Source organism: Oryctolagus cuniculus, chromosome 7 (genome assembly GCF_051225735.1).
Source record: "Oryctolagus cuniculus isolate XC-2025 breed Fujian yellow rabbit chromosome 7, ASM5122573v1, whole genome shotgun sequence".
Classification (NCBI taxonomy): domain Eukaryota; kingdom Metazoa; phylum Chordata; class Mammalia; order Lagomorpha; family Leporidae; genus Oryctolagus; species Oryctolagus cuniculus.
The window spans coordinates 90377142-90403646 of record NC_142873.1 but is presented as its reverse complement, the minus strand read 5'-3'; the positions used below and the strand labels follow the sequence as shown (position 1 = coordinate 90403646).

General features: G+C 39.1%; 1 protein-coding gene and 1 pseudogene across 2 annotated transcripts in view; both read left to right on the top strand.

The window, feature by feature from the left end:
* The window catches only part of ADGRL2 (adhesion G protein-coupled receptor L2), a 689746-nt gene that overhangs the window by 425914 nt on the left and 237327 nt on the right, over positions 1-26505 (top strand). The gene's annotated exons all lie outside the window — the stretch shown is intronic.
* LOC149125648 (small ribosomal subunit protein eS24-like) overlaps positions 4582-26505 on the top strand; it is a 38175-nt pseudogene continuing 16251 nt past the window's right edge.

The window sequence follows — 26505 nt, the reverse complement described above, 5'->3', positions numbered from 1 at the left end:
CCTTTGCCGTTGGTTCACCCTCCAATGGCCGCCGTGGCCAGTGCGCTGCGGCCGGCGCACCGCGCTGATCCGATGGCAGGAGCCAGGAGCCAGGTGCTTTTCCTGGTCTCCCATGGGGTGCAGGGCCCAAGCACCTGGGCCATCCTCCACTGCACTCCCTGGCCACAGCAGAGAGCTGGCTTGGAAGAGGGGCAACTGGGACAGAATCCGGCGCCCCAACCGGGACTAGAACCCGGTGTGCCGGCGCTGCTAGGCGGAGGATTAGCCTAGTGAGCCGCGGCGCCGGCCAAATTCCCATTGTTTTAAGCTGACCAGTTTGTGGCAATTTGTTAAGGCAGCCATAGGAAACCGAGGCACTCTTCTTGGTACCTATTATCTCTTAAATCCTCTCATCATCCATGTGAGACAGGTGCCATTTTACTCTTTTTACAATGAAGAAACAAAAGCTTATGGAGGTTTAAGTAAACTTCTCTAGGAGGCATAGACAATAAACATCAAAGCCAGGAGTCAAACTGACCACATTGTGGTCACTCCATGATGCTGCACTCAACTGGCAAACATGAGTGTCTTGGGACTATAATGAGTTAAAGATTTTGTGTTTAAAGGGTCCAATTTGCTAAACTCAGGCAGTGAGTCATGGAAGTAGTTATAAAGAAGAGCAAAAGGCAAGTAGGAAAAAAAAAAAAAAAACCCTCTTCTTGATATTGTAAGGAATGCCTTGCCCTAGCAACATCCCATAAATAAGACTGGGAAATGAGATCACCCTTCTCTAACTATCCTATATTAGTTTTTATGATTTGTAAATCTGAGCCATGAAAGAGGGAATACTTCTGTGACTCAGGTTACTTTCTTATATTTACATATTTCAAGGTCAGGGAATAACTTTATTTTCCATTTCCTCAAGAGCCTAAAATACTGTCACCATGTTCAGAATACACAAATAAAAATTCACTAAATAAGCAACAAGATACTAGCTATGGAGTTTCTAGAATCTTCCTGGCAATAGAACATTTCAGATCTAACCTTTAAGGAAAATAATGTCTGTTTTTATTTATTTATAGTTGTAAAAACCAGACATCATCCAAGTTCCTCAAGACAACCAAAAAAGATCTCTTTTGCTGAAATTATCAAATTACCTTTTGATACACTGGATAGAACTAAAGACTTATCAAGAGACTGAAACCCACATTAGAATTTGAAATTTGAAATAGTCTGGTAAAGAAGATCACAGAAGCCTCAGAACCAAATTTAAATAAATAATAAAGTCATAAAACAGATACTCTCTGTGTATCCTGCAATGCAGACTACGTTATCAACATGCCTAATTATGTCTTTATGGTGCCATACAACTAGGCAGGATCTGGAATTAGGTCAAGATTGAAGAATGCTAAGCTAACTGATAAGCAATCTACCAACCAGTATCTCCCTTTCTTGGGGTCCTAATCCTCATGACTGGAAGAGAGGGGCAGGTTCTCTGAACTAGCCTTCATCCTTTTATAGAAGTTTCTAGTATTACACTCAGCAACTACTGAAGCAGCTCTCCAGTCTCCGTCTGCAGGTACAGCCTGACACAAGGAAAGGGAGTGAACAGAAGAGTAGAAAATGAAATCTGCCCACACATTTCTAAAGGGAACTCTCCACTTCAGAAACCTAATAGTGAAACTGAGAGATTATACTCAAGGTGTTTACTGTCAGGACCTTATAGGAAAAGTAGACAGGCTCAGGACAAAGGGATTGATGTGGGAGCTGGGTGAGCTGCAGAAGAGACCCTACCAAGTGCAGTGGAGTACTTTTTTTTTTATGTTACTGATCTGGGCGTTTGGCCCTTGCTTGTTCTCTATAGTGAGCCCAAATTCTGGTGTGACTTTTCTACATCTGTTGTCCTGATACAATCTGGCATTCTAACACCTGTGCTGTTGACCTCATTTCCTTTGTGCTTTCTTGGCCTCACCTTAAGCCCTGAAGTCTGTATTCTTTGCCTGCAACACTTGCCCTGGTGGCCTAAGCAATCATCTCTCTGTATTCTACCTTCACAACAATTAACCTGGTTGTAGGGTTCCAGCAAGTAGGACTTGGACTTCTTGTGTTGACACTCATTCCACCAGAGCTTCTCTATGTCTGCTGCCCCCAGGGGCCAGTGACTAGTGCACTTCTGATAATGCTGGTGTGTTTGCTTTTGGAATAATCAGGCCAAGGGAAAGAGAAAGTCACAAAAAGAGCTTTTGTGCTGGCAGCCATAAACAAGGTGATCTGTTCAGCATGAGCCAATCCAGCAAAGCAAGCCTGGCAAACAGACAACAAAGCAAAACAAAACAAAACCACATTAGACAACAGGAGTTGAATTAATTAACTTAGTTATCCAAGGGCAACCTTGGTGTTAAGAGTGCAATTTCTGGAGTCAAATTGCAAGGTTCTACCCTGACTCCCTCATTTGCTGGGTGAGCTTAGGCAAAGTATTTAGCCAGCTGGAGGCTCAGTTTCCTAATCTTTGAAAAAGGAATGAATTTGTTGGGATGCTAAAAGCGAGATTAACGGTGCTAGCATGTCCAACAGTACTGCCATGTGACAAGTGCTCAATAAATTATTAATGGTGTGACAGGGTCTATCAACCTGTTTCCTCTACCCTAGATACAAAACCAGCAGCTCATTCAAAAAACGTCCTGGTCTGGAGCAGAGAGAAGTCAAGGTGAGGTCTTATTAACTTTATGTAAGCTCAGAGTATAAGCTACTCTCTTCTGCCCAGCTTTGCCCTGTGGGAGGCAGCGAAAAAGAAGAAAAGAAGCCTTCCTGGCAATGGTGACTGAAATACCAAATGATAAATAAAGCAGGGAAAAGAGATTTGCCTTGGTAGAGCCCCAAATATAGGGGTTAGATTCACTCTGTCCAGCCTGCTAAGCAAATCTTCACGATGCTAGTGTTTCCAAACAGGGGCATTCTTGACCCCATTGATGAGATAATACACATCTCCTTTATCAGACATTGTGGGTGCTTTAGCACATGTGAATGAATCCTCATTAAATGCCAGTAAATTATCATTTGGATAATGTCAGAAGCCTTCCACAACACACGTGCACATGTGCACATGCACACATACACACACACATTCCAAAGGTACCTTAGGGAGGTGATAGCACCCTAGATTGAGAATCACCCACCGTTGTGGCAATATAATGGCACGATCTCTCAGGAAATAGACTATAGAAGGGAACATGCACTATGATAACGAAGGAAACTAGGGTTATCTAAAGTCAGTGTTTAAGTTCATATCTGGAAAATTGATGTCTACTTTTTTTTAAATTTCTTTCTTACTATCTAGATCTTTTTTTAAGATTTTATTTATTTATTTGAGAGGTGGAGTTACAGACAGTGAGAGGGAGAAACAGAGAGAAAGGTCTTCCATCTGTTGGTTCACTCCCCAAATGGCCACCACGGCCGGCACTGCGCCGATCTGAAGCCAGGAGCCAGGTGTCTCCTCCTGGTCTCCCATGTGGGTGCAGGGACCCAAGCACTTGGGTCATCTTCTACTGCTTTCCCAGGCCACAGCAGAGAGCTGGATTGGAAGTAGGGCGCCGGGACTAGAACCAGTGCCCATATGGGATGCCGCTGCAGGCAGAGGATTAACCTACTGCGCCACAGCGCCGGCCCCAATGTCTGCTCTTATAAGTCAATCATATTCGTGGAAAATCACTTTAAAGAAAATATTGTAGAACAAGGGGTTTTCTTCCAAATTGGTCTCTGACAAAATGCTGATTATTGGGAGTGGGTGTTTAACTTAACAATTATTGCCCACTTCCCACATTGCAGTACCTGATTTGATAACTGACTCCTGTTCCTGACTCCAGCTTCCCACCAATGCAAATCCTGGAAGGCAACACCAATGGGTCAAGTAATTGGGCTTTAGCCAGTCATGTGAAGGATCTGGATTGTTTCCCCAACTCCCAGCTTTAATCCTGGCCCAGCCTTGGCCATTGTGGGCATCTGGGGAGTGAACCAGCAGATGAGAGCCCTTTGTCTCTTTGCCTCTCAGATAAATGAATAAATAAATAAATGTTGATTAGTCTATGTCCATTCATTAAATTGTGTTTATTAATAGCACTATTGGAGGCATAACTTCTTTAAAAGACTTATTTGATTCGAGACAGAATATAGTGAGTGTTTGAGGTCCTTAAAAATATCATTTCTAGTTTATTTAGTAGCCATGTCCAATATGGCAACTTATTTTTGAGTTCCAAGTAAGGGTTATTAACATAATATAGCATAAAACTGATTTATTACTTGTGATCATTATTGTGAAGCTAAATTAAACTCTTTGACTTGGTAACATTTCTCTTAGCACCTCAATGCCTTTTGACCTCAAGGATTGCAGTGAATAATCCTAACAGTTGAGACAAGAATGTATTTATGCAGATATAGATATGAAATTCAGACCTACCCAGGGACATCAGTAAAAGTTTTGAGCTCCCATAGTACTTGCAGCTTGTGCCATACAGACTTGCCTTTCAGAGCTCCAGCCAACATTCACATTTAGTGGAAGAAAGTTAAACCATTTGGTGGACTTTCTTCTCTACATTGCCTCCCTAAATGGGCTATTTAGAGCATCAACCACTCCAAACAGAAATGCAGGAAGCTTTTGAGAAGAAATACAAGCAATGTAGCAAGAGGTTGGAAAAGGTTCAGGCCTCCAAGACAGTAACAGAGAAGGAGGGTCAGAATGTGCAAGTTGAGTGTGGAGAAACAGAATGATGGATTACAGAACAGAATGAAGAAAGGCAGGCTTAAAGTATTCTATTACCACAGAAAGTATAAGTTTTTTTCTTGCAGAGAAAAACTTCTTATAAACCAGAGTGTTATATTTTCAGTATTCTGAATAGTCTTACATCCCTTTTGTGTGTTATAGGCCAGAGGTTTTGTTTTTGTTTTTGTTTCTTTAAAAAGATTCATTTTATTTATTCAAAAGGCAGAGTTACAGAGAGAGACAGAGATCCTCCATCTGCTGGTTCACTCCCTAAATGGGCCCACTGGCCAGGGCTGGGCCAGATGGAAGCCAGGAGCCAGGAGGTTCTTCCAGGTCTTCCACATGCTTGCAGGGGCCAAGGCACTTGGGTCTTCTGCTGCTTTCCCAGGAGCATTAGTAAGGAGCTGGATTGAAAGAGGAGCAACCAGGACTTGAACTTCTGCCCATATGGGATGCTGGCATTACAAGAGGCAGCTTTACCTGATACATCACAGCATTGGCCCCATAGGGCAGAAGTTAATTTCAGGTGAAGATGAAACAAGAGAATTCTAAAAAAAAAAAAAAAAAAAAAAAAGTTATAGAATATGGGTAAAGAAAATCAGAGTGAAATGACATGAGAAATAGCAAACAAAGAAACAGTGGCAAAGAAAGGTATATTGTACAGAAAATTAAAGAATAAGAAAAATAATGTTATACTTTTCTTCGAATTTACAGTCATCTTACTTTGAGAAAGCAGACCTACTGGGCAGTGTGTTTTAATATTCTGAGTACTAACCACTGAGATGCTGAAACTTAGTTCAGGGAGAAGTATTTACATTTCAACATGCATATCCTGAGAGCTACTGTAACACAGTAATGATCACCCTAGAACATTAAAATTAGATATAGTCAATTAAATTTCATCAAGTATTACCTTTCCTTCCTACCAGACCTGGGACCTTTTGCACTTAAAATTCAAAGGTACATGTGAATTTTACACAAACCTACCTGGTTTTTCTCTAAGAGCTAACACAGTAATAGCCCCCAACTGAATTCCTCCTTGCAAGCTATATTTTTCTAAGTAAGAGAAATCAACTGAAGACAACTTTTAAATATTTCTAACCAAGAGGACTGCAATATTCAATCAAGTTAATGTTATCAGTGTGGTGATTATTTGAATATCTTTGATGTCAGAGCCATGCTTCAGAATTTCAAAATTCACTTGACTTTGAAATCAAAGTATACATGCTTTTTTCCTGCTCTAATATAAAATATATATTTATTAAAATTTTATCAAAAAATTGAATACACAAAAGGAAACTGCAAACTTTGCTGAGAATTTTGATAAAATTTTAATTTGTTTTCAAATATCTTATTATCTATGAAATATATAAAACATAAGCCAACTGTGAATGTGGTGTATATTTTACTGTTAGTTGTATGACAAAAGAGTAAAGTTTTACAGTCTTGGGTTTACATTAACAGGTACATCTTTAAAAGGCAGTAGAATGCATTATAATGGGAGGGAAACATTAGTTCAGAATTTGGGAGACCTATATGTCAGCCTCAGTCCTGTCTTTGTTAACAGGACAATTTTCTTTAATGCTAGTTCCTCTTTTAAATTGGGAATGTGCAGGCCGGTGCTGTGGTGCAGCAGGTTAAAGCCTTGGCCTGAAGCGCCAGCAGGCATCCCATATGGGCACCGGTTCTAGTCCTGGCTGCTCCTCTTCTGATCCAGCTCTCTGTTATGGCCTGGGATAGAAGTAGAAGATGGCCCAAGTCCTTGGGCCCCTGCACCCACTTGGGAGACCTGGAAGAAGCTCCTGGCTCCTAGCTCCTAGTGGCCATCTAGGGAGTGAACCAGCAGATGGAAGACCTCTCTCTGTCTCTGTAACCTCTCTCTGTAACTCTTTCATATAAATAAAATAAATCTTAAAAAAAAAACAAAACTGGAAATGTGCTCCTTACCTAAGTTGGTTGAGCATTACAAACTTGTTTTAAACCAAGTCTGTAAACAACAAACAAACAAAAAGTTTGGGATATAAATTAGTTATTTAAATGTAGTTTCCATAGAAATCATTAACAACTTCACCCGCTAAAGGTTTGTTATGCAATATATGGCTTTGTCTCTTTTCTTCATAGTGCCAAACTTGGGCTTTTCTTCCATTAGTGAGAAAAGCAAGAAAGGGAAAACAGGGAAGATATTTCACTTTCTAAATACATTCATTTACTATAATCACTTAAGCTACGCTGGCCAAAGACCTTGAGGGAGAAGGCACTGAATTCAACATTTAAAATCAAATGTTTGATGTCCTCTTTATATCTTTTCATGTCCCATGGCATCAAGTGAAGTGTTAAGTGTGTAAGCAAAGAAACCCCACTCACAATAACCTATTCTGTCTCCAGAATAGGAGACATAGTAACTATTGGCATTGTTATCATCACAGCCCCTAGCATAAGTAAGAGAGCAAGGAAGTTCTGGGAGTGAATGGATGAATAAATGCATGAATACTTCTATAGTTGCAAGGAAAAATAATTTCTGTTTTTATACCTAATTTTTTTGCCACAGAGTCTCTCTTACCATAAATTTTTCTCTGTTCCTGCGTAATTGCTTTTCTCATGATTTTTAAATTGTGACTTGTTGCTGTTCTATCATATATAGAACCTATAGTCATCACTTAAATTGTTTGGCAAGTTCTGTACTAAACCTTATCTCTTATACTAAATATAGAGGTGGGACTCCCAGAAGCATCTTAAGGACGGAGGAACAGAGTTTAGAGAATTAAAAAAAAAAAAAAAAAAAAAAAAAGGCACTGTCCTTGCAATGAAATGATGTAAGCCGTTAGGAAGTTAGACAAATCTGGATAAATGAGTTTAAGGAGAAAGCTAGCCTTTTATTGAGTAGAAGGGAAGAGAAAGACTAGAAGTACTTCTGGCCAGTCTAATGAAGGGCTTTGAAATTGAGGGTCCTTAGAGGAAACCTGGAATTAGAGCAAGTTAAAGAAGTAAAGCATGTAGAGAATGAATGGAGAGGGCTTGTTTGTCTAGAGTTGGTGCCTTAATAGAAAAAAGGCAAGCCAGCAGCAACGGCTGCAGCTGATAAATTGGCATGTATGAGAATGGGGGCAAGAAAGCACGGTGCTAATGACAGTTAGAGATTTTTTTTTTAAGGAGCACATGAACTAATCCAAAGGAGTTACTTAAAATTACAGTTTGCTTTTTTCTCTCTCTCTCTTTCTCAGAATTGTTTAAAGAGAAGAGGGAGAGGAAAAGGAAAGGGGTAATTTATAGGATGTACCTTAGGAGCTATTATTAGAAGAATAGAAAAGAGAACTATTGGCAAGTGTAAGTGCATTAGAAATGCAGTAATTAAAAGGTTCTGGAAGAAAAGGAGCAAATCAGAGCTAACAGTCTCCTATTAACCTACTGTGACTTCTAACTCATGGTTCACTTTCCTTTCCTAGTACAAAGTTCTCCGTTACCATACATAAAGTCCACATGCCATTTTCTGTCATTGGAACCCCACACACATAGTAGTGATCTATACTTGTTTTTGTGTATGCCTCTAGTTCACTAGCTTTAATTCTAGGGCAGAGTTTGTCTGTGCTTTGAGAAGCTCCAGCATAGCTATTCTGCGTTAACATCTGTTGTCTATTTTGGTAATTTAGCAGTTATCAATAAGTGATAAGGAGACGCAATGAGATACATTACAACACTGAAAGAAAGGGATGGACATGGATTGATGTACTGTGGGGAAACTCGGAATGTAAATGATGCGAAGTTAAATCTATATCTAGAAAATAAGATAAGAATAAAACATGTCAGGATTGTCATTATCTGTTTTTAAGGTAGTTAATCTAGATGGATGTTTAAAAATTCCATGAACATACAAAAACATGTGTGTTTCTAAATGTTCACTTAAGATATGCCCGCAATTTCATGAGCAATCAATATCCACAAGGATGTTTGGCAATGTTCTAAATACTACTACCATGATCCCGTTTAAAATAATTCTAAACTGTATGAAGTCATCTGAGGAGTTAATATAATCCCCTTTTTTACAAATAAGAAGTATGAACAGAGATGTGTAGCAACTTGCTTGATGTCACATAAGCAGTTCAGCGGCAGAATTTGCAGCACAGATTGACTCCTGAACAGGGCAGTGGTTAGCACTGTACCCTCGAGGTCCAGGAGAATCATAAAGGCAAAATATGACTACTGTTGCAGGGGAAGCTTTTATAAAGAAACCAGCGACCGTATTTAAGTGCTTTGTTGGAAAGGCAGCATGCGCCGGGAACAAAGAAAGATCTTTGCGGTGTCTACTGCAGGCCTGAAGATTTTCTCTCCTGGCCTTACTGCACTGCACCAAACGCTGCTCAGTGAATCTGTCTCAAAGTGCCTCACTTATTCCAAGAGAGAGATTGAGACACTGGTGAAAAATAGAACAACCAGATGTCCCTATTTAGGTTCCTTCTTTTGCTGCTGTCTGTATTTTCTAAACTGTCTCTGGTCCCATCTCAAATGAAATCACATGAAATTATGTTTGAAGAATGTTTTTTACGCACTACCTGAGAGATGACCATGTCTCATGGCTTTTCTCCCCCCATGTTTTCCTCAATAGCCCTTGCACCTCATTTGTTCCAAGGACAGCAGGAAATAATTTGAGAACAAACCAAAGTACTCTGGTGCCTTCATCATTTAACATTGAGTTGACAACAGAAAAATCCAGGGATGGGTGGCTGCAACTCACCCTGTCAGTTTAGAGGGGAATCATCCCAAAAGATGACAAATATGAAGACCTTCTGCCTTGAGAACTAGCAGCATCCTTTCCTGGAAATCCAAATGTGGAGCTAGAAAGAGAAGACTACACAATAAGTAGCAAACAGAGCTTGGCTTTTTTAGCACAGTGGAATTTACAAAGTGCACCTATAAATATTATCTTGATTCTCTATCTCTCTAAGAAGCATAGAGGTGTGTAACCTTGGAAAAGTCATTTTTTTTTTCTTGAGCATGATTCATTTGTAACATGGGAAAAACAGTGATGGTCCTTTTGCAAGTTACTTTGTTCATTGTAAAATAGCAGTAGATTGAAACATAGTGTTGCTTATAGCTAACTGTTTTTTACCTATAGAAATCACAGTTTCATATGGCTCCATCTCACAGCCATCTTGCAAAATCGTGAGGATTAAATGGGTCAGTATATTATGAAAAGCCTGGCTCTTAGTGCACTCTCAGTGTTAAGCACGTATACATGATCTCATTTTGTGCTCACAATAACCCCGTGTCAGATAGTAGGGTTCTACCTAGTAATACAAATTTATGCGAACAAACATAAATAGTATTCGTGGGCTTATAAGCGGGGAAAATGTGCTTTACAACAGTCCTGCAGTGCATCGCTTTGTTTCCTCCTCTCCGGGCTCCTGCTACTCTAAAACCCGGCTTGCAAGATCTTCATGCTAATTCTCCCTCCCATTCAAATGTGTCATCCAGGGGGTCTGTTGGCTAGATTTTTAAATTTTCTGAAATTATTTACTTTCACTTTATTTGAAAAGCAGAAGAGAGAGAGAGAGAGAGAGAGAGAGAGAGATCTTCCATTCCCCCGGTTCATTCTCCAAATGCTCACCACAGTTGGGGCTAGGCCAAGCCAAAGCCGGGAATCAAAAACTCCAAATAGGTCTAATGCGAGTAGCAGGGATGAGTACTTGAGCCATCACCTGCTGATGCCTCCCAGAATACGCAATTAGCAGGTAGCTGGGATCAGTAGCTAAGCTGGGACTCAAATACGTGCACCCTGATATAGGATGCAGGTGTCCCAAGAGGTGTCATGATGGCTGTGCCAAACACCTACCTCCAATGGCTAGATTTTCAGTAAGCGTCTCAGTAAATACTCTTGTGACTTTGCTTATCTTATAAAATGGCTTGAGTTTTCCCTCCCTGGCTGCCTGAGCCTCCACCACCTTCATAAATGACACAGTAACAATCCAGACCAGGAAGGTCATGACCAACTGACTATTTCAGAGGAAAACATGGTTAGTGGCATCCTTTACCTTGGGAAGGCAACAGTGCCTAAGACCAAAATTTGGGAAAAACAAGCCAAAATGTACACGATTACACCAGATGTCATCTGTGTATCTGGATTCAGAACTCACCTTGGTGGTGGCAAGACAACTGACTTCGGCATGATTTACAATCCTTGGGTTATGCAAAGAAAATGAACTGAGGGCCGGTGCTGTGGCTCACTTGGTTAATCCTCCACCTTGCGGTGCCGGCATTCCACATGGGCACCAGGTTCTAGTCCCGGTTGCTTGTCTTCCAGTCCAGCTCTCTACTGTGGCCCCGGGAGTGCAGTGGAGGATGGCCCAGGTGCTTGGGCACCTGCACCCGCATGGGAGACCAGGAGGAAGCACCTGGCTCCTGGCTTCAGATAGGCGCAGTGCCAACCGTAGCGGCCATTTGGGGGTGAACCAATGGAAGGAAGACCTTTCTCTCTGTCTCTCTTTCTCTCACTGTCTAACTCTATCTGTCAAATAAATAAATAAATAAAAAGAAAATGAATTGAAGCCTAGACTTGTAAGATATTACCTGGATGAAAAGAAAAAAGCCCCAAAAAACAGTGGAAGGGATGCAAAACCAGAACGAAGATTCTGGGGTGGGGGGTTGTGGCACAGAGGGTTAGGCCACTGCTTGCCAATCCCAGGAGTGCCAGTTTGAGTCCTGGCTACTCCACTTCTGATCCAGCTTCCTTCTAATATGCCTTAGAAGGCAATGGAAGATGGCCCAGGTGCTTAGACCACTTCCTAGTGGGCACTGTATCTTTACAAATATGTGTGTATCATACTTATACTAAAGTATTATTAAAGGGAAATTTATGAAAATTGAAGGTATAGGATGCTGAATATTGTGGAAGTAACAAATATTTTAAAAACCATTTAATTTATTAAGGTTACAGATACAGTTTGGAAAATATTATCTCCTGTGAATAACAATGATATATAAAGTTGATATCATTATAATTAATAAAACACTATTATTGGATTATATACAATAATTTAAATAGCACAGTACTTATTTTGGCCACTCTTCTCTCTGAGGATTACTATGGTAATCAAATGCACCAAGATATTTTCCATAAAAATGATATTATTGAACATACAAAAAATTTATATTATTAAGATATAATCTTCTTTTGTGGACATTATCTAAGAAGTAAAGATCAAAAGAGAAACATGCTATAGCTATTTTCTCTCATCCTTCTTGTTTCTCAAAAGGAATCATTTTAGAGGATTACTGTAATTTTTGAATATAGTAGTAATCCTAGTGAAAAGGCATTTTAATAATTAAGTATTCAACACAGTCTCTGATTTGACTGACAAATAATTTTTTCTTTATTACTACATGCGTGTGTGTGTGTGTAAGATAGGGAGAAAGAAACTACATAGTATTGTATTTAAAAAATAAGATTGGTAGATTTATATTCATTGGGTTTTTGTCTGTTTTAATTCTGGAAATCTTATTTCTAAGTGGTGACTTTTTTTTTTTTAAAGATTTATTTATTTATTTGAAGGTCAGAGTTACAGAGAGGCAGAGGCAGAGAGAGAAAAAGAGGTCTTCCATCTCTGGTTCACTCCCAGATGGCTGCAATGGCAGGAGCTGGGCTGATCCAAAGCTAGGAGCCAAGAGCTTCTTCCAGGTCTCTCACACAGGTGAAGGGGCCCAAGGACTTGGGCCATCTTCTACTGCTTTTCCAGGCTGTGGCAGAGATCAGAAGTGGAGCAGCTGGGATTCAAACAGGCACCCATATGGGATGCCGGCAACTGCAGGCAGTGGTTTTACCTGCTACGCCACAGCACCGGCCCCCTACATGATGATCTTACCCTCATCCTGATTTACCCAAGAGAATCCTAGGAGAAAGAAAACAGGAGTTGGGCCAACATTGTGGCACAGCAGGTTAAGCCGCCGCGTGCAATACCACATCTCTTACCAGCACCAGTTTGTTTTACAGCTGCTCCACTTCCAGTCCAGCCCCCCAGCCCGTATGCTCAGTAAAGCATGAGAAGATGGCCTAAGTGCCTGTGCCCTGGCTAGCCCCATGGGAGACCAGATGGAGTTCCCGGTTCCTGGCTTTGGCCTGATCTAGCCAGGCCATTGTGGACACTTGGAGAGTGAACCAATGATGGAAGATCTCTCTGTCTCCAGTTCTGTGTCTCCCTCTCTGTCTATAACTGTCTTTCAAATAAACAAATAAACCTTGAATAAAAGAAAGTAAAAAAGAAAAAGAGAAAGGAAGGAAGGAAAGAAGGAGGGAGGGAAGGAGGGAATGAAAAAAGCAAGCAAGCAAGGAAGGAAGGAAGGAAGGAAGGAAGAGAGTTTCCCAAAGCTACATAAAAAGAAGTAGGAAAAAGTTCCAGTTAAGTGTCAAAATCTGACATTCAATGATGTTTCTTTTACACATGGGTTTTACTGACTTCTGGTTACTAATCCATCCTAGAATTCCTCCTTACTTTCCTTTTAACTGATAATACTTTCTTTTAACTTCCCATCCTTGTGTTCCTTTTAACTGACAATATCAATACTTAAAATGTATAATGCTATAATATTGAAAGAAAAAGACCTCTATTGAGCTAAGGATTAAAATGCCCAATTTTTTTGAGAATAGTAGAGGACTTTTGTACCATATTTACTACTGAAATTATTAAAATAGAGCCATTATTTGAAGAAGTTAATGAAGCATTTTTATCTGGAAAGTGGATAACGAGTGATGATAGATTCTTTTCACTATCTCAATCTATTCATTTTCCATTCACTCTCGTTCTAGGCCACATGAGCTCTATCTATCAGCACACTGTTTGAATGGATTCATCTACAGTAAAGACTTTTTAAAATAGAAATATTGTTTTAAATTGTGAAGATAATGTCACCCACATAGAAAAGCAATAAACGAAGGCTTTAAAAAAATTTTATTTTATTGGGGCCTGCTTTGTGGCATAGTAGATTATGGGCTCCAGTTTAAGTTCCTGCTGCTCCACTTCCATTCCAGTTCACAGCTAATGTGCCTGGGAAAGGAGCAAAAGTTGGCCCAAGAGATTGGACCCCAGTATCCATATGGGAAACCCAGATTGCAGCCATCTGGGGAGTGAACCAGCAGATGGAAGATCTCTCTTTCTCTCACTCTCTCTCTCTCCATCTCTCTCTCTTTCTCTCTCTTTAACTCTGCCTTTCAAATAGAGAGTTCTTTAAAAATTTTCTTAAGCACTTATTTTATTTATTTGGAAAGTAGAGATCAGAAAGACAGAGTGAGAGATCTCTCATCTGCTGGTTCACTCCCCAAAAGCCTTCACAGGGCCAGGCCAAAGCCAGGAATCCTGACCTCATTCTGAGTCTCTCACGGGAGTGGCAGGGACGCAAGTACCTGAGCCATCAGTTGCTGCCTTCCAGGTTGCATATTAGCAAGAATCTGTAGTCGACTTCAGAACTGGAACACAAGCCAGGCATCCAGTCAGCGATACGGCTGTCCCAACCTGCCACTGATCTGCTGTGCCAAACATCCAGCCATAAAGTTTTTCTTTTTTGAACTTAAAAATTCATTCAAATTGCTCCCCACCTAAACATGTCCTCTCTTCTAACTCCTCAATGGACTGATTGATTCCCTGCAGTCTTTTACAAAATGATTTTGACAAGTAGAAGTTCAATAAAAATTTGACCCAAATATATTAAGGTCAAACAAACAGGATAAATAAAAAATTGACCAGAACAAATGAAATTGGCCACTGCCTGAGACTTCTCACCTCCATTCCTCCCACTGATTCATACTCTGTTCCTGCACCTTACTTCATTTTCCTTGTTAGCTCTTGAATGAACCTGGATTACCACATTTGCTTGCAGATAGATAGGATATAGGTAGATGTAGATTTGATATAGATGTAGATGTAGATATAGATATAAATATTTTTCTCCATTGTTACCTAGTAAATTACAACTAAACATAAACTTCGATTTTTATTTTCTAAAATAACGTGAGCTATAAAGATGTTTTATAAATATTTATTAAACTAAAAATTAAACTTGAAATGAGATGTTTAGGGAATATAATTTTGTGGTTAATTGAATAAAGTTAATTTGTTGAAAAGACTCCCAAAATATATGTGGTTAGTATAGCAGTATTTCCATTATAATTGAGTTTCATATTCTTTTTCAGGTTCATAATTCTTACTATCACTTTTCATTATTTAGTGTAATATGTAAGTCATAGAAATGAGACTGAAATCCATACTGACTTTGGGACTGACCTTATTTTGAATAAATGTTCAATATGAATGCAGTTTCTTATAATTGGCCAATTTCCCTGAAAAGCAAGTAAGTAAAATATATTGATTAATTGAGAACTGCAGTTAATTGGGTTTTTACTAAAATTTATTATACTGCTGTAGAGTGGGCACTCAATAAATATTTGCCCAATACAAGAAGTCTAGTTAGTTAGAGGGTATTTTTTTAGTTTCTCAAATAAAAAGAAAAACTTTTCATTTAAATATGTAATATGCAATTGCACTAGAATCCACACAGGAGATAAATTAGGTATTTCAAAATTATCTCCAGTTCTTTTCATATTCCTAATCTTTTTCATCTTCTCTTGCCCTGCCCCTTCCCTCCCCTTTTCCTTGTTTCCCTTTCTTTTCTGAATAATTCGGTCCTAGACCCATTAGGCGGGAACAATTAGGAGCTTATAGGTAATGTGGGAGGGAAGACGCAACAACCCAAAGAGCAATGATAGGGCTCAAGTATCCTCAACAGGGCATCCCAATGAGGTGGAGTGGTTGGCAGCACCGGGGTATTGATTCCTCACAGGGCACTTGATCAGTTAAGTAAACATGCTAAAATTAATGGGAGATAAAGTTTTCATTGTCAGAGAAAGCTGATACAAATATGAAAATGGAGCCCTTCCATACCAGTTTGGAAATGGAGGTATTGCGTTTCTTAGATATGGATATATAGAAATAGATGCATCCTTTCAGGGATAGATAGATAGATACATACATACATACATACAAACATACATACATAGAAATGAATTTTTGCATACATATATTTCCTTGATTCTGTGTCCTGAGAGCAGTGACACCCTCAAAACAATGGGCTCACCTACCTCCCAGACTTGGGTTTCTACATAGCATTCTCAACTAAAAGAAACCAGGACTTCTGGAGGAAACAGCTAATTCTAGGGCTAGGGGACAAAAAATGAAAAATAAGACTGGAGTTTCTTATTGTGGAAAAGTATGGAAATATTCAATGCGAAAGACATACCTAAGAAAGAAGTTAGGTTAAAAAGAATCACATTGATCATAGCTCTGCCAATTTGATGGTTAAAGTAACTAAAATAACAATAACCACAGATTACAACCATTTAATATAATGGATAACAGTGAGTCCATAGTGACATAAGTAAGCAAATGAAAAATGAATATACTTCCCCACAATGTACTCATAAAAGAGGGAGAAAAGTAATTTTACAGTGACTACCTTAATCATAAGCTCAATATTAACATCACAAATATTGTGGCACCAGATAGGAAGCTATGTGATGAATTACTTTGCAATTTTTCTGCCAAGGATAGATAACCTGAATCTAATCATGAGAAAGCAAAAGACAAGCAAACAACAAGAAACCTCTTATAAAAAACTAACTCATAATCTTTAAAAAAATGTCAAATTCAGATATGGTAGTTGTAGCACACTGGGCTAAGCTACTGTTTGGAATGCCCACATGCTATATGAGTATGTTAGTTTAAGTCCTGGCTACTCTGTTGCCGATTCAGCTTCCTGCTAAAGTGCATGGGAAGCAGCAGATGATGGCTTGAGTACTTGAGTCTCTCCCACTCATACGGGGTACCCAGATGGAGTTCTAGACACCTGGCTTCTGCCTGGCTGTGGGGAGCAACTGGGACTAGACTAAGTTACTCGAATTAAGACTTATTCTATGCATCTGCTCTCCCACAATATGGCGCTGGGAGAGGAGGAAACAGCTTCTACACAGCTGCCTCCAGTTCAACCAATAAACAGCAGGAGCTGCTCCTGATTGGAGGAGAGCAGCGTACTCGGCGTGTGGGTAGCAGAGTTGGGATTGGTGGAAGAGGACTATAAAGGAGGAGAGAGACAACATGCACCAGGAACATCTAAGGGGAACACCTGAGGAACATCTGAGCAGCCCCCGAGAGAGCTGGCCGGCGGTGTGCCGCTCCCCCGCGGAAGTGGGGAAAGTGGCGGGGGAACCGCCCTTCCACGGAGGTGGAAGGGACGGCAGCCAACCCGGGAAGAACCAGCAGCAAACCCGGGGAGGGCCGAGCAGACAAAAGAACAGCGCAGGGTCCTGTGTCGTTCCTCCATGAAGAGGGGGAGCGACATAATGGTGCCGTGACTCGGATAGGAAACCTAGGCAGGGTCTAGTGTCGCTCCTCCACGAAGAGGGGGAGCGACACCTGGCTATTTTCAAATAGCATGGAAATAACATTTTTCCTGGCTGGGCAAACTTGAAATGAATTTAGAAAAAATAGACCATGGAAGCTGTATACATGAGGAAATCCTAGGATAGTGCTGAAGATGTTGCTACATCTATTCAATGTTATCAATATTGATGCTCAACAAACATAGCCAAAATTAAAAAAAGTAAATTTATGAAGTTGAATATACTATCAAAGATTTATTTGCTCAAAGTATGTTGGTATATTTGGGAAAATAAAATAATTTTCTTTAAAATTAAATATGAAAGTGCATAATTTCAGAAATTATGACATTGAAATATCCATTTCATCAATTTGGAGTTTAAGTATTAGAATGCTAAGGTCACAGAGTAAACTGAAATATTCTATTCATCTTTTTAAAAAAATGTATTATTTATTTGAATGTCAAAGTTACACAGAGAGAAAAGGATAGGCAGAGTGAGAGAGAGAGAGGTTTTCCATCCGCTGGTTTACTCCCCAATTGGCAGCAGCAGCAAGAGCTGACCTGATCCAAAGCCAGGAGCCAGGAGCTTTTTCCCAGTCTCCCACATGGGTGCAGGGGCCCAAGGACTTGGGCCATCTTTTACTGTTTTCCCAGGCCATTAGCAGAGAGCTGGATAGGAAGTGGAGCAGCTGGGACTTGAACCGGTGCCCATATGGGATGCTGGCACTGCAGGCAGCAGTTCTACCCACTACGCCACCACACCGGCCCTCTGTTTATATTTCATTGCTGTTTTAGTTGATTAGTCAAATAATTTCTATCATATCAAACACTTGAAATACCTGGAAAGTTGATATTCTTCCTATTATAGTAAGGGATCACAAAGTTGGAGTATCACTGGAGGGAAAGTGTGGATAGTGGGGGCCCAGAGTTACCTGACTTGTCCTTTATAGAAAAGAGTTTACATGGTGAATGCCGGTCGCCAGGGACTCCCTCAGATCCAGCATGGTGTTGTGCTGATGTAAACCAAGAAATCGAAATGTTTCTTATTGGACTTCATGATCTCTGTCTTTAAGTGTGAGAAAATTAACTTTTCACAAGTATTATTATTTGAAGAAATTTATAGTATTCATTTAAGAAAACACTTAAAAGCCCATGCTACTAAGGACAAACTAGGCTAAGATCAATAAAGCAGGGTACTGAGTTCAAGATCCAACTGTTGTGCCTTATAGCAGTGCAAACTTAGACTAATTAGTTAATGTCCTTGTTCCTCATTTTCTTCATATATAAAATAGAGGGAATAATAACACTCATATTATAGGATAGTTATGAGGATTAAATGAGCAATACGTGTAAATTGTGTAAAGTAGTATCTGAGACATGGAAAACAATAATCATTAATTATTATAATTATTGAACATAAAAAATAAAGTTGAAAATGTCAAGCAAATATAGATGCTATACTAAGAAATCTGATTTCTTAGCAAAGAATTTGATCGCTATCTGAATAAATATACGCTTATTTATTGGTGTGTACTGACACAATATTATGGCACAGATGTACTCTTTTTAAAAAATTCATCTGTATAAATAGGGATGATAATTGTAGTATTTTCACAGCATTGTTATAAGGATTTAAATAATAAAACTCTTAATAATTTTCCTGGCACTACTAATAAGCACTCAAAACACTAGTTGTGCTACTATTGCTAATTATTATTATTATCATGATACTATAATAAGTTCAGAGTTTGAGAGATACATGTAAGGGCATAATTATAATTACATAGTAGAATAAGAACAGGAGAGCTAAGATTCCAAATCTTTTTAAGAATGAGTACAGTTTTTCCAGATGGAGAGATGAGGAAGGACATTCATGGGTTCCCCATGCCTTTCACCTAAACTTGACTTATTTTCAAAACGTCACTAGGCCCACACTCTTGGCAGTTAGAAACTGGTTTTGAATTGACACAAACTCATCAATTAACAGGCAACCGAGAACTCATCTGTGAAACATGCAGATGAAGTATAGACAGTACCCCAGCTGGTTTTCCTGTATCTAGACTCACTTCCTTAGCATAATGTCCATGAGGTTGACACACTAATCTCCCTAAAGTGCAGTTTTCATCACACTGTAACTAGGATGGCTACTGAATGCTTACTTACCATGTCCAAACAACTCCATCTAGTTGGAAGGGTCCCCTGCAGTCTTGTATTTCAGAGTATGACACCAGCACCAACATCACCCAGGAACTTAGTAGTAATAGACAGTCTTACACCTTAATCCACACATACCAAACCAAAGTCTTTATTTTAACAAGATCTCCAGGTATGTAAGTTTGAGAAATTCTTCTATATGATATCCATTAAACTAAACCAAACAAAATCCCTAACCTGTAACACAGCTCATGGTTCTATCAAGAACAATTAAAGCTGTCTGATCTCTGTCTCCAATCCTGCTTCTTGATGATGCATAGGCAGGCAGCAGGTGATGACTTACATCTCTGACACACACGGGAAACCTGCAGTGAGTTCCTGGCTCTTGGCTTCAGCCTGGCCCAACACTGCTGTTGAAAGCATTTGGGGAATGAACCAGGAGATAGGAGATCACTCTCTGCTTTACTGTAACTGTTACTCTTTCTCTATGCCTTTCAAATAGAAAAGAAAAAGAGAGGGAGGGAGGGAGGGAGGGAGGAAGGAAGGAAGGGAGGGAGGGAGGGAGGGAGGGAGGGAGGGAAACAAAGTAGAAGGGAGGGAGGAAAGGAGGGAGAAAAAATGAAGGAAGTAGGTAGGAAGAAGGAAAGAAAGGGAAGAAAAAAAATTAAATCCTTTCACTAATTTCTCTGCATACAAGGCAATCCGTTTGCTCATGTTCTTAGCTCCCCTGGAAATACCCTATTTCCTCCCTCCTGCTATTTAAATCTCATTCCATCTTGAAGGGCAGCCAAAGGTTCCATAGCTTTCATGAAATAAAGTCCATTTAAACTACACTAATCTTCCTGAACACTACTTGCATTTAAGTCAACACCATTTCACTCTTAATCCACACTGGATAAATCCATATAATTTGTACTTTTTTGCACTTTTTTGGTCAAAACTACTTAAATGAAGTAATATTATTAAAATATATTTAAGCTTTTTTGGGCTGGCGTTATGGTTTAGAAGGTTAAACCTCTGCCTGCTGCATCTCATAGAGGCCGCAGTTCGAGTCCTGGCTGCTCCACTGCCGATTCAGCAGTGCTAACGTGCTTGGGGAAACAGAGGAAGATGGCCCTTGGGCCTCCACACCCACATGGGAGACCTGCATGAAGCTCCTGGCTCCTGGTTCCTGGCCCCTGACTTGGGCCTGGCCCACCCCTAGCCACTGCAGCCATGTGGGGAGTGAACCAGCAGATGGAAGATTGATCTCTCTCTCTCTGTTTCTGTCTCTCTCTCCTCTCTCCCTGTATTTCTGCCTTCCAAATAAATAAATAAATCTTGGGGCAGGAGGAAGCCTTTTGTGACATGGAACTGATTTAATATTTCAACTGATAGGGGTTAGACAAAGAGATATTGGGCTTTAACTGTGTCATGTTAATTTTAATTCCTATAAATGACTCTAACTTTTTTAGTAGTCTGTCTTCATTCATTAACAAATACTATCTTATTTGTCCTTTTCTGACTGCTTAGTTTGAGAAATGGCAGGCACTAAATAAACACTTGTGAATTGAAGACGGTCTTCAATCACAGGTTGGGAACTAAATTTACACACATGGAACAACATTGCACAAACGCAGCCCGTTGCTCCTACTGCTACTCATGACATAAGGAAACATTCACGAGTTTGCAAAGACACTTTGGTTCACCAGTAGTGTCTTTTGGATCAGAAAGTTCCTCCAGGGTGCCATGGAAGTTTCGGCTTCTCTGTAGTTAATGTTTGCGTTCACCAGAGACTAGGTTGGAGCACAGCCAACCAAATGGAATTGGCTAGTAAAAGCTTTTGTGGGTGAGCATTCTAGAAACAAGTTTCAAGACCATTTGCTAGCAAAACCTCAGCTGGGGGAATTCTAACCAATATAGAAGTTTCATTTGAAGGTGGAGGGGCAGAGGAGATGAAATTCTTACTGAAGTATCTAATATCTTAAGTTCTGTAATAGTAAAAGGAATGTTATCTTTTCTTGTTTTTGAAAAACGACAAGATTTGCAGAAAGATTTGCTGTGAGCCCCTTGATGCCGTCAATACGATTAGAGTGGGGTCACACAAGGAAACTTCAAAATCAAACCAAGTAAAAGTACTATTTCTAAAAACTAGCATAAAACTAGAAATTTACAAAATGTGATGTTACACGAAGGGTGCGTATTCCTTGGATAGAAGAATCGGTCATTTCCTTTGATTCGTTATCTTCCAATTAGTGACAACTTCCCTTTAGCGCACTCAGCGATCTTGTTGAAGATGAGCTCCTACACGTGATGTGCAATTTTCTCTTCAACTTTTAATTTCTCTGGATACAGAAGAAAAACTCTGGTCCCTTAATTGAGCAATTATTATTTCTTAAGTGAATATAGAGCTTGATGCTAGTGCCAAAATCTTCCTTTCATCCAGAGAACAAGTCTAAGGCGGTAGCATAAGCAAAGCCTGGCAGGACCCCAACTTCAGGTAGAGGAGCCAAGTCAAGACTGAAGGGAGACTCATTCTTCACCTCCAGTCACTCTCTGGCATCTACTGAGGTTCTTGAATGAATGCCAGTTAGGACCGATTTACACGTTTCCTTGGAGGTTTTAGATAACTTCACTAAGAGCAGTTTGTTTTTCTCATTTAGACCCCTTCTCCCAAGTAGATTTCCAAACTTGCTGCTGAATATGCTGTTTGCAGGTCATTACTGGGTTTCCATATTGACATTAAGAAGTGACTCATCTTAACTCTCAGACCTAAATTGGTGGAGTGGTTCTACCACATTTTTTACAATGCTGTCCCAGAATTCAAGCAACAGAAAAGAAAGACTTCATATGCAAACAGTTTGTGAAATATGCCCATGCAATAAACTTACTGCTTCATGGCTTATGTCACTGACAAGCAATTCTACTTATTTTTGTCTGCCCTTATATAAAGCTGGACTCCATTTCTTGGGAATTTCTACCATTTGTTTTCGTTTTCAAAGACACTGTCTCCTTTACATAAAAAGTCCTTCAAATGTTTGAAGATACAATGTATGCTTCCTCTTTATGAATAGGTTTATCTCTCTCTCTCTCTCTCATTCTCTCCCCACCCCCTTTCTTTTATTTATTTGAAAGGCAGAATCACAGAAAGAGAAATCTTCCACACACTGGTTCACTCCCTCAATGGCAGCAATGGCCCAGGCTGGGCCAGGTCAGAGCCTGGAGCCTAGAAATTCAACTGGGTCTCCTCTGCGGGCGGCAGGGGCCCAAGCACTTGGGCATCTTCCACTACTTTTCCACGTGCATTAGCAGGGAGTTGTTTTGGAAGTACAGCAGCCAGGACTTGAGCTGGTACTCATAAGGGGTGCTCGTGTCCCAGGTGGCAGCTTAACTCGCTATGCTACAGACCAGGTCCTAGGTTTCTCTGTCTAATTAAGCCTCTCTTACTCCTTCACCTACTCCTAACGTTATATGGATTCCAAACTTTATTCTTAATGAGAAGTTATTTAAAAACCACTTTTTGAACATTGGATGCTAATATTGAGCTCAATTAAAAATATGTGATTTGTATTTTGTTTATTTTTAAGTTTATTTATTTGAAAGGCAGAGTGACTGGAGATGGGGAGTAGAGAGAGAGAGAGAACTGTGGTTGGCCCATTCAAAGCCAGTATTCAGGAACTTTATTGAGATTTCCCACATGGGTGGCAGGAATCTCAATACCTGGGCCATCATCTGCTGCCTCCAAGGTGAATCAGCTGGAAGCTGAATCAGAATCAGAGGCAGGACTTGATCCCAAGCAGTGGTTTAAGCCCCTGCACCACAACACCCACCCAAAACCTGTATTTTAAATAGTCTTTTTCATGTTTAAGTTTTGGTTGCTGTATTAAACATGTGTAATATATGATACAATCTAGAAATTGCTCTTGAAACTTCAGATTGGTAAACTCAGCTATAGAAAGCATCTTTCTGGTTGCCTCCATTAATGAAAATTTTACTAGGCATTGCTTATTGATGACTGAAAAAAACATGTTGAAATATTACTGTCAGCTATAGATGTAAAAACTTCACTAGAGGACTATCTCAACTGTAGGATAAAATGTTTACTATCTAAATACAAATGTTAGCATCCACTAAAATTTATTAGGAAGATCTTAGATCACTTAACTCTTAATTACAGTTTTAAAAATTTTTATTATACAGAATCAAATTAAAATAGTTACTATTTGCAAAATTCAAAACATTTATGAAAATATAAATAGCCAACACTTTAAATTAGAATCGAAGACAGTGTGAATATTCCTTATGTGCCTACAAAAGTTTTTCTAATCTTTTGCAAGCAAGGTAGATGATTAATATTCATCCAAGTGACATCAACTATTTAACACATTATGATTTCACTTCTCATTAAGATTGTTATGTTACTGAAGCTTGACCAAATTTTCTTCATGCGTGGCCCTCCACTTAATTTCGATATTCTACAGTTTTCCTCCTGGATCAGATTTTGCCTTGTCTTTAATTATTTTCCTTCCTTCTCTTACCTGTATTCAAGAAATAGAAAAAGGCTCTTTGATGTGCCAAACCAAAGTATGTTCAGATAAAAGGTAAATAATTCAATAGACTTGTTGAGGAGGGTTGACATTTGAACACTGGAGGATTCCTTTACTCACCCACTTTCTTACTGAGGTCAGGTGACCTGCACTAGTGCCTGGCTAGAGTGAGTTTCAAATTGATAAAAAGCTTCTAAGAAAGGATTAGTGGGAAAAAATAGCAAAAAGTAACTATACAAAATAAATCAATGAAGTAGGATGGTCCAAACAGATATTCTTGTTAAGTGTTATACTTGTCCAATAATCCTCTCTGAAAATATTTTATATCTGTGGGTGGAGGCAAGTTGCACATTAAATTGTAAGAGGTGTTATCAGATTCATCAGGACTTGGTTGTAAATTTGACTACATCGTTTTGGTTCACAGAGAAATAAGGAGGAAACATCCGATTAAAGTGTGCATTGCTGCTGAAGCAAATGGAAGTTGCCATAGCAATTGAGATGAAACGTGCAAGAAATGAGATAATTAAATGTAACCCCTTTAATAGTTTTGACAGTCAATGCACTGTCAATAGGAAAAGTTATCTACAGTACTAAGATAAAACACATTCCTCATGGAAAGTCTCCTTCCTAGTAATTTGTTGTTCCTTTCCTAAATACATTGCTGTAGGTATCTAATTTGAATGTTCTCTTTTAATAATCAAATTCAGTTTTGACCTTGGTCTGCAAATGCCTAGAATTTCTGCTGGTTTATTGTATCATGGGAGCAGACATCTATAGGAAAAAACACATTTTCCCCCTTCTAGCTCTTGAAAAAATGTACTAAAGCCAAAGCTGTCACAGTTGAGTTTAGAATTCAATAATATCTAGAACGTGCTGCCCTCTTCAGGAGCTGGTGCTTAAAAATACTTTGATTTTTCTTTTAGCATTTTAGAAACTAACTACGAGTTGTAATATGAAAAGTTCTATTAATAATTCTTTAGGAATAAGTATAACATACAATAAAATATTTCTAAGTTTAAAATGTTTCCATTAATAGTTTGCATTAATCATTCAGTAGACACAAAATTTTGATGTGAATTATTAATATCTGATTAAATAAAAACAATAATTTCCCCTAAAAATTGCATTCATAAGGAGAACTCGGGAATCATCAAGGAATTTCAGATGTTGATATTTAATATCCAAATGTCTAAAGTACAAGTGTCTAAACAATAAAATATTTTCTATGTGGAAATCTAAGTAGGATACCCTACAAATTCTATTTTTCAGCAAAAAATCTTTTTATTTATTTATTTGAGAGGTAGACATACAGTCACAGAGAGGGAGAGACACAGAGAAAGGTCTTCCATCTTTTAGTTCACTCACCAAATGGCCGCAAGGGCTAGAGCTGGGCTGATCCAAAGCCAGAGTTTCTTCTTTGGGGTGTCTCATGCAAATTCAGGGGCTCAAGCACTTGGGGCATCTCCCACAGCTTTCCCAGGCCATAGCAGAGAGCTAGATCAGAAGAGGAGCAGCCAGGACACGTACTGGTGCCCATGTGGGATGCTGGAGCCACAGGCAGAAGTTTAGCCCACTACATCACAGCAAAAAATCTTTTAAAAATTAGTGAACTTCAGTATTAGTTACCTATTAAATTTCCTGGGGCAGGTGTTTGGTCTAGCAATTGAAATGCTGATTGGGACACCAGCTAGTTGGCTCATACAGTTACCCATGTGGGAGACATGGGTTGGGTTGAGTTCCAGGCTCCCCAGCTTCGACCTGAGACTGGTCCAGGAATTTGGGGAATAGGCCTCAGATGCAAGTTCTTTATCTACCCTTCAAATAAAAAATAAAAAGTTTTTTAAATTAATTTCCTTAACCATTATATAGCTTTGACAAAGGGATATGAACTTGCTATGTTTTTCTCTACATTATACCTGAAGAGAATTAAAACAACATAAAGGAGCAGAAAAGAACCAATGTTTAGTAATACTAATTATCAGAATGAGGGAAAAGCACATTTTCATGCATCCTGACATTTTCCTTTATAGTAGAACTATTGACACAAAGAACGATTTTCTATTAATTGCTAAAAATGAAAGTAAATGTTAATTAAAACTTTTTAAAGAACATAATAGGTTCAAGAACAAATACCCTTTCAACATAAAATTTTGTTCCAATCCTTATCATGTGATGTAAGTGAAACTTTGTAGTTCATCAACAGGAAGCAACAAGAAAATGAATAGTTTCTTATTATGGAAAAATAGGAGTTTGTCTATTAATTTTGTTTCTCAGCTCCTACATCTGATTTTAAGTTCAAAATTCTAGACAGGAAATTTATTAACATGTAAATGGATATATTGGTCATTAATGTCGACTTCAGGAAAGCGGACTACCCCTAATTCTCCCTTAAAGTTTATGTTTAGTGTACCATACGTATCCATGAAAATTTCAAAGGAGTTAAAGGGCAGAGTGAATAAACAAATTAACAATTTTCTCTTAATCCTATAACATTTGTTTTGTGGAAACTAAAGTGTTTTATTCTGTATTCGAAAGTACTTATCCTAACACTTGTTTAAGGTAACTCTGTCTAAAGGCGTGTAATACATGTTCCAGAATTCTTAGAACACTGATTTGTGTTTTCTGCAATAGATTTCCTTCATTTTTGTTTTGCTGTGATGCATTACAGTTGGCAGT